The 15,000-nt window shown below is 39.0% G+C and overlaps 1 long non-coding RNA gene and 1 other non-coding gene across 2 annotated transcripts in view; both read right to left on the bottom strand.

Annotated features, from left to right (window-relative positions):
- Positions 1 to 15,000, bottom strand: part of LOC118766615 — a 27,679-nt gene that overhangs the window by 10,008 nt on the left and 2,671 nt on the right. The window lies entirely within an intron of this gene.
- LOC115220658 lies at positions 1,420 to 1,553 on the bottom strand. Its single transcript, XR_003882582.1, has one exon. It is a non-coding gene; the product is annotated as a U11 spliceosomal RNA (small nuclear RNA).

Raw genomic sequence — 15,000 nt, 5'->3', positions numbered from 1 at the left:
TTATCTATAAAAGTGAAGTTGTGTGTCTGTCCCCTTCGATTTAGATTCCTAACAACTCCCACATTTTGCGGTGCAGTTTAACCAAAACCGGGTATCTTATAGTCGTGATTCCTATCGAGCCCTTCTGGGTATTAGCGCGCGTCTACGATGAGTCTACGATTTAAAAAAAAATTTACCATCATTTTTTTCCATTTTAATGCATTTTTTCGCTATTATATAAGGGAAGTAACTCTCTAAAAATGTCTACGATGAGTCAACGATTTAAAAAGAAATTACCATCATTTTTTTTCCATTTTTAATGCATTTTTTTGCTATTTTTTGCTATAACTCTCTAAAAATGCTTATATAGTTATTTCCCTTACAAACCCGAGCAACGCCGGGCGATACTGCCAGTACTACATAAATCATAAATCCCTGTTCTTCTAGAATTGCACTGTGCTGGAACAGCAACTTTTAGATATGATTCAAATACAACCTATCAGATCATTAACAGGTAAAATAGAAAAATTGGAATGGAAGAATGCAATTCAGCCTTCATTTAGAATGTTTGCTTGGAACAAACTACTAATACTGTGAAGTTCAACTGAGTCCTTTGTAAATGAAAGACTCATCAAATAATAATAACAATCAGTACTGTGATTGCTTGGTATCGAACTATTTCCATATTGTACCTGCTTACAATTAAATGTCATGACATTAATACACTGCTGGGAACAGTATGAACTCCTGATCCTTTAGCTGGTAGTTGCTATGCAATGAAAGCATACAGTTATAGTGTTCAAGAAAGACCTCTTACCTCAAAAGAAAAAAAACTTTTTCAGCCTGTTGCTTGTTTAGAATGTCTGAGTATTTTTTTTTATAAATAATATATTTCTTTATTACCCACAAGGGGCTAAACACAGAGGGGACAAACAAGGACAGACAAAGGGATTAAGTCGATTACATCGACCCCAGTGCGTTACTGGTACTTAATTTATCGACCCCGAAAGGATGAAAGGCAAAGTCGACCTCGGCGGAAATTGAACTCACAACGTAACGGCAGACGAAATACCTATTTCTTTATTACCCACAAAGGGCTAAACACAGAGGGGACAAACAAGGACAGACATAGGTATTAAGTCGATTACATCGACCCCAGTGCGTAACTGGTACTTAATTTATCGACCCCGAAAGGATGAAAGGCAAAGTCGACCTCGGCGGAATTTGAACTCAGAACGTAGCGGCAGACGAAATACCGCTAAACATTTCGCCCGGCGTACTAACGTTTCTGCCAGCTCGCCGCCTTTTTTTTATACATAATAATCAGAGCAAGTGGTGATTAACCATTTACATGAAAGCTAAAATATTGATCAATGTGCATAAATAAATATACCACCAATAAATTAGCTGGTTAATAGAATCTGATATTATTTTATTTTACCGGGCGCCGTGCTTAAAGAGCGACAGCTGCCACCGGTTGTTAAAAATTGCGTCTCCGAAATCTCTTGATTGTGATTCCGCCCAGACGCTCGCCTATCGGCAACTGGGTGTCACTGACGACAAAGACCCTTTTAATAAACTAACATTTCAATAACTAATATATATCGCTACTACAATAACTTTAAGGTGATATTGCAATTGAAGTTCTGCTTAAAATTTAAATAAAATCTAAATACAAGCAAATATAAGCACATTTTTCGATATTTACAAACAATATCTAATAATTTTCAGTTAGTAGTTAATTATTTTGTTTTAAAGTAAGCTAGGAAAATATCAAAAATATTTATTTGCCATGTATTCCCAGACAATCTTTTCTAAAAGTATCCTACGTAAGGGAGGTAATTCATAGCAAATAGCTCTTTAGAAATGTCATACTTGCATTCAATGTCAGTAATAATTGAATAAGTTAAATAAAAATTAAAAAATCGCTTCTACTAATACATGACTCGTTACTCATACTTGATAATTCAGTTTATATAATGGTATTCTACGTTTCACTATCTTAAATTTGTGTTAGCGTTGATTTTTTCCAGTTCTTTATCTTTCAGTTATTTGGTTAACCGGTAATTTTCAGTTGTCTTTTCGACTCTACGCACAAGGCCCGAAACGTTTGGGGAGGGGGCCAGTTGATTATATCGACCCCAGTGCGTTACTGGTACTTAATTTTCTCGACCTCGGCGGAATTTGAACTCAGAACGTAACGGCAGATCGCCCGGCAACAGCTCTCTCGGTCTGCCGAATATTACTTGTGTTAGATTCTGCCAAGCTGTTCTTATTTATGGTTTTGTATAACTAGTATATATATATATATATATATATATGTATATGTATATATGTATATATGTGAATATATATATGTGTGTGTGTGTGTGTGTGTGTGTGTGTCTGTGTGTGTGTCTCTGTGGGTCTGTGTGTGTGTGTGTATATATGTATAAGGTATATGGACGCATGAAATATTGCTGTTTTCAGGTACACCTGGCGAAACCTTCCTGTTACCTTTAAACATATTCGGAGCACCGACCCCAACCACCCCCTCCCTATTCACCTTCCACTTCCTTCCCGCATCCTTCTTCACATTAATCCCCGCTTAATTAAAAATAACAGCGAAGAATCTCGCCCTTACCCCCACCCCACATATACACACCACAGATTTTTGCATCATTTTATTTTATTTATTTATTTTGTAGTGGCGATGGTTGTGGTGGTTGTGGTTGTGGTTGTGGTGGTGGTGGTGGTTGTAGTGGTGGTCATGTGAATGTGGGGGTGGTAGCTGTAGGAGGGAGGGGCCTACACCTCACTCTTCATGTTTTCTTCTCTCACTCACTCTTTCTTTTGTGTCCCTCTTTCTCTCTCTACGTCTCTCTGACTCACTCTGTTCTTCTCTCTCTCTCTCACTTGCTCTAATTCTCATTCATTCTCTCTCTCTCTCTCACTCACTCTCACACACACAAACACACACATTCTCTCTTTCTCTCTCTGTATTCTCCCTCTCTCTTTCCCTCTCTATACACCCTATCTCTCTCTCTCTCTCTTTTTTCTCTCCCCTCCAACCCCACCGTTCCGTTATTAAGGATTACACATCATCTCTAGAATCTGTGTTAGACCATTTAGTCTGCACCTCTACCAGCGCCACCACCACTGCGACCGCACCCACCCAGGTACCTGGTAAACCTCTCGATTAATGAGGTTTTCTCATGAACAAAGCCTGGCTATGATTCACGATATCCATGGCAGCACGCTGCTTTGCCCACCATTGCGATATTAGCAAAATATCGAAGGCAACACGTAATGATAATAATAATAATAATAATAATAATAATAATAATAATAATAATAATAATAATGGATTCTGTTATTTGCCACAAGGGTGGCAGGTGAGTGAGCTATAGAAATATAAATTACAGAAAAAAGAAAGTCAAAAAAACGGTCGGGTTTTATGCAGAATATGAGAAAATAGATAGGAAAAAATATCAGAAAAGATTTTAAAATTTGACGAAAAATAAAATAAAAAATAAAAATGACTCCAAAAGGAAAAGTGAAATCGCTTGTATATTTGCCTCAAGGGCATTGAGAGAAAGAACAGGTTGGAGCATATATTTCGTGTGGTATTTTTTCATTTAAACAAAGATAAACTTTGATATATTTCGACCAAAAATTGGCTCAAGTCATGGCGAACTGAATGGCACCAGCTGATAAAAGGGTAAAGATCTTCCTTTCCCCGACCCCCACCACCAGCACCACCAGCACCGTCCCCACAAAGAAAGACATAAGCATTTACCTTATAAGCTTTGCTGCCATTAGGGTCTTTGAGCGGAATTTTTGACAGAGGTTACGAGGTTTCTTTCGGTGTTGGGTGGTCCTTCCCTTCAGTCAACGCCTGTCTTCAATATATGCAAATTTTTCTATGAGAAACTAGAAAATATCCAAACTTGGATACAAAATACCGTATTTTAACGTAAATAAGGAACCCCCTAATTTTGAGGGCTTAAAATTTGGAGAAAACGGTTTTGTGGGGGATTCTAATATTAGCCATATATGAGAAACTCTCAAATTTTTTTAACCTAATTTTTGACAAAAAAAAAGAAAGGGCTCCTAACACACGTTAAAATGCGGTACCCCTTGTATCATTCCCTGTGAAGGCGCGTGATTCAGTGGTTTGGGTATTCAGCTTACAATCGTAAAATCGTGAGTTCGATTCTCGGTGACGCATTGTGTCCTTGGGTAAATCTCTTTATTTCACGTTGCGCCAGTCCACTTGACTGGCAAAAATGAGTTGTACCTGTAATTCAAAGGGGGCCAGCCTTGTCATATTTTGTGTCATGCTGAACCTCCCTAAGAACTAAGGTAAGGGGGTACGCGTGTCCGTGGAGTACTCAGCCACTTGCACGTTAATTTCATGAGCAAGCTGTTCCGTTGATTCGATCAACTGGAACATTCGTCGTCGTAACCGGTGGAATGGCAGTTGTACTACACTCTCATATTGTGTGAAGTCAAGTACATTGTTGGTACTTTAATTTATCAGCCGGTTATAGTAGACCAGTATATAACTGGTACTTTAATTTATAGATTAAAGGCGTTTAACTACATACTGAAAACCGTTTTGTCAGCTGTTCTAACCTTTCTTATTTCTTTATTGCCCACAAAGGGCAAAGCATAGAGGGGACAAACAAGGACAGACAAGAGGATTAAGTCGATTACATCGACCCCAGTGCGTAGCTGGTACTTAATTTATCGATCTCGAAAGGATGAAAGGCAAAGTCGACCTCGGCGAAATTTGAACACAGAACATAGCGGCAGACGAAGTACCTATTTCTTTACTACCCACAAGGAGCTAAACACAGAGATTAAAAACAAGGACAGATAAACGGTTTAAGTCGATTACATCGATCCCAGTGCGTAATGGTACTTATTTAATCGACCCCGAAAGGATGAAAGGCAAAGTCGACCTCGGCGGAATTTGAACTCAGAACGTAATCGCAGACGAAATACTGCTAAGCATTTCGCCCGGCGTGCTAACGCTTCTGCCAGCTCGACGCCTTCCGTGCTCTAACCTTTCTGCCCATCAAATGCTCTTCTGCTATTGAATACTCATTATACAATCGATTTAATCGATCAAATATTGACTGGTATTATTTTACATCAACTCCGAAAAAGATAAAAGAGAATGTTTTGTTCCCAGCGGGAATCGAACTCAGAACGCGATGAGATGTAACGAATTACCGGGAAATAGCTATTCGTCATTTTAATGACGTTGCCCAACCACTCTGCCCGCCCCACACTCAATATTAACGGTAATAATTGAGCCCAAGGGATATAAAAAGGTTGGGAAAAAGATCGATGGATGGGCGGTGATGACTCCACCTTGTTAATAATAAATTAATTCCTGGACCACAATAGGAGCAACAATGGTAAGTTTCCTGACTTTTAGACCGGACAGAGAGAATGACGAATCTAAATTCGGATTGATTTTTCGAATGTCTATATATGTATGTGTGAGCGTGTCCGTGTGTGTGTGTGTGTGTGTGTGTGTGTGTGTGTGCATGTGTGTATGGTTCAAATGGACAACAAATAAAAAAAGGCGAGGGAACAACAAGCAAGCGTATTTGTTTGACGCACGGGAAAAACGGAAAAGTCTTAGACGTTTCGAGCCTACGCTCTTCGACAAAAAGAGATGAGAAGGAAAGAGAGAGAGAGAGAGAGAGAGAGAGAGAGAGAGAGAGAGAGAGAGAGAGAGAGAGAGAGAGAAAGAAAGAAACGGAGGCAGAAAAGTGTATCGGGATTAGATATCTATAAATACACACACCCAGAGGCCACACACACACACATACACACACACACACACACACATACACACACACACACACACACACACACACACACACACACACACACATACACATATATATATATATATATATATATATATATATATATTACAGCTGAAGGATTTCTACTATTATATTTTTAAACTGCTACACTAGATAATAATAGAGTCAATGATATCTTCGCAATTTATTTTCTCGTGAATTATTTTCTCCGTATCGAAATATATATATATATATATATATATATATATATATATATATATATATATATATATAATATATATATATATATGTATGTATATAAATATATATAAATATAAATATAATATAAATATATATATATTTATATATATATATAAATAAATGAAAGAATGGAGTCGAACGAAGATGTTAACAAAATTCCTGAGAGTAAAGGAATTTTGTTAACATCTTCGTTCGACTCCATTTTTTCATTTCTTCATAAACAACACACAAATTTCTGCACATGAACCCGGAGTTTCTACCCTTGACAGGTCGCTTCAACCGTGTTTCTGACGTGAATTTGCTACCCAGGTTTCGGTTAAACGAATTTTCCATGCTGACGATAAACATAGGATAATTCATTCACCTACTTAAATATTTATATATATATATTTATATAGATATATTTATACATACATACATACATACATACATACATTCATACATACATACATACATGTATAGGGTGTCAATAATTACTTTTATAATTGAAAAATTTAGAAAAAAAAAAGAAAAAAGAAGGATAACACAACAGATTGTATTGTTGTTGTTATTAAGGTGGCGAGCTGGCAGAATCGTGGGCGCGAATCTGTACGTTCTGAGTTCAAATCCCGCCGAGATCGACTTTGCCTTTCATCCTTTCGGGGTCGATAAATTAAGTACCAGTTGCGTGTACAGGGTCGATCTAATCGACTGACACTCCTCCCACAAAATTTCAGGCCTTGTGCCTTTAGTACAAAGAATTATCATTATTATTATTATAATTATTATTAATATTATTATTGAATAACATACTGGCCTAAATTCCTAAGAATAACCTTAAGTCTTCATAAAAGCGAAGTTCTACCATAGAGGATGAAAGTGGAATTTTCTTATTAAATACCGCAATGTTGAGGATTAGTGGAGCTTTTCAAAGCAGGCAGTTCCCAAAGTGGGTTGTTCCAAGAGCGGGTAGTTCCAAGAGCGGGCAGTTCCGAAACGAGCTTCTTTATCAGACAGCCATAAATGCGATATTCAGTGGCTATTCTTTAAGTTCTAGGTTCAAATCTTGCCGAAAGTGATTTTTGTCTATCGTCTCACAGAGATCGATGAAATAAAATATATCAAAGACAATTGCTTGCGTTAGTGGAATCGATTGTATTCTTCGCGGAAAATGCTTGGTTTTTTTAATGCTTCACCTTCTGAATCAATATTTGTTTCACTTCTTCGAATTATGTTTTGTGTTTGAAGAATCGATACCTGAATATAGAATCTTGGGAGATTCTTTTATCTTTTATCTTTTGTATATATTTCAGACTGCGGCCATGCTGGGGTACCGTCTTGGGGAGTTTTGGCGAACACATCGACTAATACTTATTCTATCGGTCTCCTCTGCCGAACCGCTAGACAACAGGGGCCGTAAACTAATTCATACCGATTGTCAAGTAATGGCGGCGCACAATCACAGGAACACAAGGACACACACGCACATTCATACACACACACATACATATATACATACATTGCCATATAATATTTCCACAAGCGCTACTCCAGCATGACCACAGCATTAAGCCCGAAAGGTATAAAAGAATACACACACATATATTATATATATATATACTTACATACATATACACACCACATATTTATATATATATACTTACATACATATACACACACATATATTATATATATATATATATATATATATATATATATATATATATATATATATATATATATACATTACATACATATACACACACACGACGGGGTTCTTCCAGTTTCCGTTCCGCCAACCTAATCCACTCACAAAGTTTTAATCAGTCTAGGGTTACAGTAGAAGAGACTTGCTCAAGGTGTCATGCATTGAACCCGGAACCATGTGGTTGGCAAGCAAAGTTCTCACCACACAGAGAGGAAAATTCATGTAAACTGCAAAAAAAAAATTCTTCAAAAACCTTCCTCCCCCATCCGCACCTCAACACCACCACCTCCCCTTTAATTCTTTTGATAACGACGGCATTTCATCTGCCAAAAGATGACTCATACAGCATCGGTTCCTGGAAAGCCGATCGCAAATAACGAGTTGGATGGGTCGGAGGATGTAGGATTAATCAATTAATTATCTTAGGAGACCACAGTCGAAGAGCTGTGAGATTTCTTGGTCAAACAAAGACAATTGATTTCTAACGTTGGTTCAAGGTTAGGAGAAAATCGGGGCGTCCGAATTGGGCAAGAGACGACGGAGGGTTTTGTAACATGCAGCAGCCACTGATTGCTGCTGTGTTATTTTGAATTTGGGTCAATGTCTGCTTTAAGATTTTAATTTTGAAATCTAAGTTTAAATTTTTAATGGCAAGAATCGTATTGAAAAAACATATTTTTTACAAAGTTTACAAAGTGAATTAGACCCGATTTACTGATAATCCTTGTGTGTGTGTGTGCCATGATAGATAGATTGGTAGATAAATAGATAGATAGATGAATGTACAGATAGATAGATAGATAGATAGATAGATAATAGATAGATAGATAGATAGATAGATAGATCTATTTTTCTGTCTGTCTATATGTTTATCATTGTATCCATCCATCTATCTATCTATCTATCTATCTATCTATCTATCTATCTATCTATCTATCTATCTATCTATCTATCTATCTATCTATCTATCTCTATCTATCTGTCTGGTTGTCTATTGATCTATCCAGTCATCACTAAGTCCAGTCCATGAGGTCAGCTACCTGTGGATGTGTTCATCTAATCCAAAACAAACGCAAAACCTACAGCTTCTCTCTCTCTCTCTCTTTCTCTCCTCTATGATTTCCCATAAATATACCTGAAATCTTAAGTTCGTAAATATATAATACGAATTCCAAGCAAAGTCAACGACCAGCAAATGCGCACCTTATAATTCACTGCAATGGGTTTTATGAGAGCAATATTCACTAAAATATATAATTTAACAAAAAGTGACGGTGGGAGAGAGCAGTGGCAGGTGTCTGAATTCTGAACGATTTTACAATGGTCATAACAAACGATAGCAATGAAATGATGATGATGGTGGTGGAGAAAGAGGTTGTATGGATGATGATGTTGGTGTTGGTGGTGTTGCTGCTGCTGCTGCTGATGATGATGGTGGCAGTGGTGTTGGTTCTGCCGCAAGTGGTGGAGAAGGAGAGGGTAAAAGCGTTGGTGTCGCTGGCGTGGAAGAACTAACCACTACCCTATCGGGTATCGGCGATATTTCGTTACGTAGATACCCGCTAATTGGCCGAGTCACACGGAAGAATACTTCGTATATTTTGTAGCATTTGTCACGACCCACCGTGCTCTGCGTTCGAATCTCGCCGAGTCCTCTTTGTTTTTTCTTTTATTCTTTCTGGGATCGATAAGCTAAAGTACCGGTCAATCATTGTGGATCGATTTAATATTCCTATAAATCAGGTTATGAGCTGGCAGAATCGTTAGCACACCGGACAAAATGCTTAGTGGTACTTCGTCCATCTTTACGTTCTGAGTTCAAATGATGCCGGGGTCGTCGACTTTGCCTTTAATCCTTTCGGGTGGGTATGGGGGGGGTCGGATAAAATAAGCACAAATTGAGCACTGAGGGTCGATATAATAAACTAGACCCCTCTCCTGAAATTGCTAGCCTTGTGCTAGAATTTGAAACCAACAATTCTATAAATCATTCTTGATGAAGACGGAGCTGTAATAAAGGACCAAAGACCTCAGTCCAACCCCTCCGGCCCCCATACAATTGGCTTTGGGTTCCCAAATGAAACATCTTACATTGGACAGTTTTATTCTGTTATCTAACCGTCACTCTTACCCTCCCTCTTTCTCTCCATTTTTCTCTCTCTTTCCTCTCTCTCCTCCTGCTTTTCCCCATTACCTCTCCTTCTCTCTCTCTCCATCTTCCCTCTCTCTCACCTGTCTTCCTCTTTCTCTTTTCACCCCTCTCTCTCTTCCCCCCCTCTTCCTAACCAACTCCCTATCCCCATCTCCCTTTCCTTCCCCTTCTTCCCCCTTTTCCCACTGCCTTCTTTCCCTACCCTCTTTTTCCTTCCTTTCTTCCTTTATCTCACCTATTTCTCTCCCCTTCTCCTGTCTTCTGCTTTCTCTCCCTCTCCGCCCTTCCCTTTTCCCTTTTCTTCACCCATCCCTATACCCCGCCCCTTCACCTCCTCTTCTCTTTCACTTTGTCCTCACTAATCCTTCCCATCTTTAATCCTATCTATCCTATAATCCTCATGCTCTAATCCCAATGACACGCTTCATTTCCAGATTATCTCCCTTCTCCACGCTTGACACGAAGCGACGAGGAAACTTCAACCCGGTTGCTCAAAAATGCTAGAAATAGCAACTAAATCTCACTCCAGTCGCAGCATATCGTCCTGGCTTCTGTCTTTGACTTGCTTCAGTCATTCGACTGCGGTCATGCTGGAGCACGGCCTTGAAGGGTTTGGGCGAATAAATCGACCCCATTACTTATATATTTCTTTTCAAATTTGTTACTTATTCTGTCGATCACTTTTGTCGAACCGCTAAGTTAGACGATGTATACTAATCAACACCGATTGTCAAACAGTGGTGAGGGACAACCCCGCCCCCCCCCACACACAAACCAAACTCATATACGTGGGTGTGTGGTTTAAAATCTTGCTTCCTCGGGTTCGTCCGACTGCGCGGCATCTTTGGCAAGACCCTTCTACTTTTGCCACGGATGGACGAAGTCCTCGTGAGTGAATTTGGGAGACGGAAACTAAGGGAAGCTTCCCATATGTACATGTATGAGTGTTTGTGTGTGAATGTGTGTGTATGTACGTTTGTGTATTTATGTGTGAGTGTGTCTGTGTCTGTGTGTGCATGTGCGTGTATATGTATATGTCTGTGAGTGTCTTTATGTGTGTATGTGTGCATGAGTGTATGTATGTGTGTGTGTGTGGTGTGTGTGTGTGTGTGTGTGTGTGTGTGTGTGTGTGTGTGTGTGTGTGACTGACTTATTTCAGTTTCCGTTGACCAAATTCACTCACGAGACTTTAGCAGGAGCGAGGCTATGATAGAAAACACTTACTCAAGGTGCCGCACAGTGAGCTGCACCCAAGACCACATGGTTCTACAAAAAGACTGGATGGCCACGGCCAGCATGTCTTTGGTTGTAAATCTGCTCGATTAATGTGATTTGGAGTTACACACCAACAGTAAACAATAATACGTTCAACATACTCTACTTCTATGGGACGGTCATATTTGGAGCACCGTTAATCATAGGTCTCCTAATTAAGGATTAACCTGGGACTAAGCCAGTAGCCTAGCTGGCGTGGGGAGCAAGGGAAACGGGTGGGTCGATGAGGTAGGATTAGGGGCCGGTCCGTCCTTAGCTGTGTTTTTCTGGGGCTGCACTTTTGGGTTTGCTGTATAATCCTGAATAGGATTGGGGGCCCCGGTGTGTGGGGAGGGGAGCGGCAGGCTCAAGGGCTACCCCGGGTGGCACACACTCCCGCTACACCACTGAGCTAAACAACAACAAGAAGAAAACAAAAAAACTAACGTGCAACCTGCTAGAAATAGCAACCTTGTCGTCCTTAAATTATATTCTACTGTCTCCAAAAATGGAAGGTCACATGAGGTAGTTATGAACTTCTGGGTACACGATTCCTAGAGTAAAACAGATGTGGTGGTCACGGTAAGAACATTTTTACTGATAACTTTTCTGAGTCAGAGCCGAGGGGAGTGGGGTGGTTAAACTATAACAGCAACAAGAACAACAACAACAACACTAGACTATACAAGCAATGGAAGTTTAGGAATTCTACATTACGTAGTCGCTTGTTCTGCAAGAAATAACAGCCAAATCTCCCATAAATTATACATTACTGTCTGAAAAAAAAGGACACATTATATGATGGAGTGTGTATAGTACAATATGGTTAGAAAAACAAGGGGCCTAGTGATGGCTGAAACGAGTTTGATCTGAGGCCTGCTCAATGAGGACTGACCTAGTGTTAAACAACAACGTCGACGACAGCAGCAACAACAACAACAACAATAATTACAATAATTACAATAATTACAATATGGAGGTGATGTTGACGGAAACGGCAGAGCATCTGGCAAAAATCTTGTTCTACACGAAATTGCGTTAAACATCAAAGAACGAGAGACCAAAGTAATTCTAAATATGGAAATTCATTGCAAATTGGTTTAAAAGCTCGTTATTCGTTGCTTTCGTAGTTAGGTTACTTTGGTAACCAGTCTCCTTGGTGACCAAGCACTCCTCGGTGACTTCATCACTTTCAGCTGCTCTCAAACATAGTTTCAACAAAATGCTGCTGCTGCTGCTGTTGTTGCTGTTGTTGTTGTACGTGTTAACAAGAAATTCCTCAACGTTAGGGGTTCGGGAATAATTGTTCTCAGCACAGACGTGACCCTACGGACTTAGTAATATATAGTCCCGAAGTGGGTCTATATACACACACGCACATAGATACACACATACATACATTTTAATATATTCTTTGATTCTTTTTCACATTTCAGCCCTAAAGTTGTGGCCACGCTGGAGCACACACACACAGGTAGATAGATAAATAGATACATACATACAAACATGCATACATATATGATATACAATGTATAATACATATATACATATATATATAAATATGTATGCATACGTAATTGTGTATGTGTGTGTGTGTGTGTGTGTGTGTGTGTGTGTGTGTTGTAGGAATTGTGATAAACACCTGTTTAAATATTTAGTTCGTCCTATGTATATTTCACCATTGCAGTTAATTGGAACTCAACGGTGGATGATCCAGGTTCATTTCGATGCTAAACCGCATTGTTTCATCAAGGGAACGCTCTATTGCCCCCACCCCCACCTCAATTCACTCAATGATCGAATGCCATAAAGTGTTTCTCCCGAGGATCCGTTACGGTAAGGCATCGAAATACACTTGTAACATCCACTGATGAACTCCAGTTAAGTGCAATGGTGAAACGTACGTAGCAACTAAATATTTTATTCTTTATCACAGTTTTTCCTTACATACACTCTTTCAATCATAACCAGTAACAAAGCTAAGAACAGTGGCAAACTAACCACTATACTAGAAGTTGAGAGCATAATGATAATTGACGTGGAGCTCTGACTCATACAGAAGTAGTCGTACATCTGACTACACGCACATACACACGTACGTACATGCATACGTACGTATGTACATATATATAATTTTATTATATATATATATAATATATATATATACTCTTTTATTCTTTTACTTGTTTCAGTCATTTTGACGCGGCCATGCTGGAGCACCACCTTTAGTCGAGCAAATCGACCCCGGGACTTATTCTTTGTAAGCCCAGTGCTTATTCTATCGGTCTCTTTTGCCGAACCGCTAAGTGACGGGGACGTAAACACACAGCATCGGTTTGTCAAGCAATGCTAGGGGACAAACACAGACACACAAACACACAGACACAACATATACATATAATCATATATATGACAGGCTTCTTTCAGTTTCCGTCTACCAAATCCACACGCAGTGGGACTGAACCCGGAACCATGTGGTTGGTTAGGCAAGCTACTTACCACACAGCCACTCCTGCGCCTGTAATATATATATATATATAATATTATATATATATACTATATTATATATATATATATATATATATATATATATATATATATATATATATATATATAATATATATATATATATAATATATATATATAGATATATTATAATATTAATATATATATAAAATTTATTATTATTATATTAGATACACGACGGACTACTTTCAATTTTTGTGTCCCAGATCTGCTCACGAGGCCTTAGTTATTCTGAGGCTATAGTAGAAGACATTTGCCCAACGTGTGGTTGGGAAGCAAACTTTGTTACACAGCCACGCCAAGTATTGGGTCAACCCATAAATAATGCGGGTTTTTCAGTTGCATGAACTAAAAGTCGGAGGGGGACCGGATAAACTGCCTGCATCAACTTGCTATAAAAGCAGTTAATAATTTTACCTTGTCCTTATTCTTAGTGCAAGTTTTGCTGAGTGCAACTCGATTTTAAGTTATTTTTTCAAAGCTAAAATGGAAGTGACAAGCGACCATTTTCGGCGTATTTTGCTTGATGAGTTTAATAAAGGCAAACAACTCAACGGAAAGTGCGAGGAATATTAATGCAGTATATGAGGATTGGACAATAAGCGTAAGTCAATGTCAATGGTGGTTCCAGAATTCCAAGCCCAAGACTGCAACCTACAAGACGATCCTGATCCTGGAAGATCCGTAGAGGTTGACGAGGACGTCCTGCAAACCCTGGTGGAACAAAATGCCATTGTAACTGTTGAGGAACTAACAGGGAAGCTTGGATTTGGTCGTTCAATCATTCATTGACTCCAGTACTAGAAGAAAAATGACGATCTTTGGTTTCAAAACGAAAGGTGTTCTTCCATCAGGATAATGGTCGGCCACATACAGCAAAGATGACATTCCAAAGGCTGGAGCAGTTTGAATGGGAAACGATACCCCAACCACCAGATTCACCGGACATTGCCCCATCTGATTATCATTTATTCCACAGTCTTTAAAATCATTTGGACGGAAAAATATGAATTCTATAGAGGAGGTCAGAACAGTGCTGGAAAAGTATTTTTCGTCATGGACAAGTGAATTTTGGAAGAGGGGCCTTGCAAGTCTACCGGATAGATGGAAGAGCATTGTAGAAAATGAAGGAGAGAAATTTTAGATTAAAAGAGAACGTTGTCTTAATTTTGAAAAGTAAAATAAGTATAGAAAACCGCATTATTTATGGGATGACCCAAGATGTATGGCTTCTGTCGGTCGACGGTTCTTGCACCCTGCATCTGCATAGACCTGCCAGTTTCCCATACGTGCAAGCGTCCTCTGTCCAAGACGCCAATGATTGTCCTGGAGAA

Source organism: Octopus sinensis, linkage group LG16, assembly GCF_006345805.1.
Source record: "Octopus sinensis linkage group LG16, ASM634580v1, whole genome shotgun sequence".
NCBI classification, from domain to species: domain Eukaryota; kingdom Metazoa; phylum Mollusca; class Cephalopoda; order Octopoda; family Octopodidae; genus Octopus; species Octopus sinensis.
Note: the sequence above shows the minus strand (reverse complement) of the source record. Positions and strands in the feature narration are given on the sequence as shown.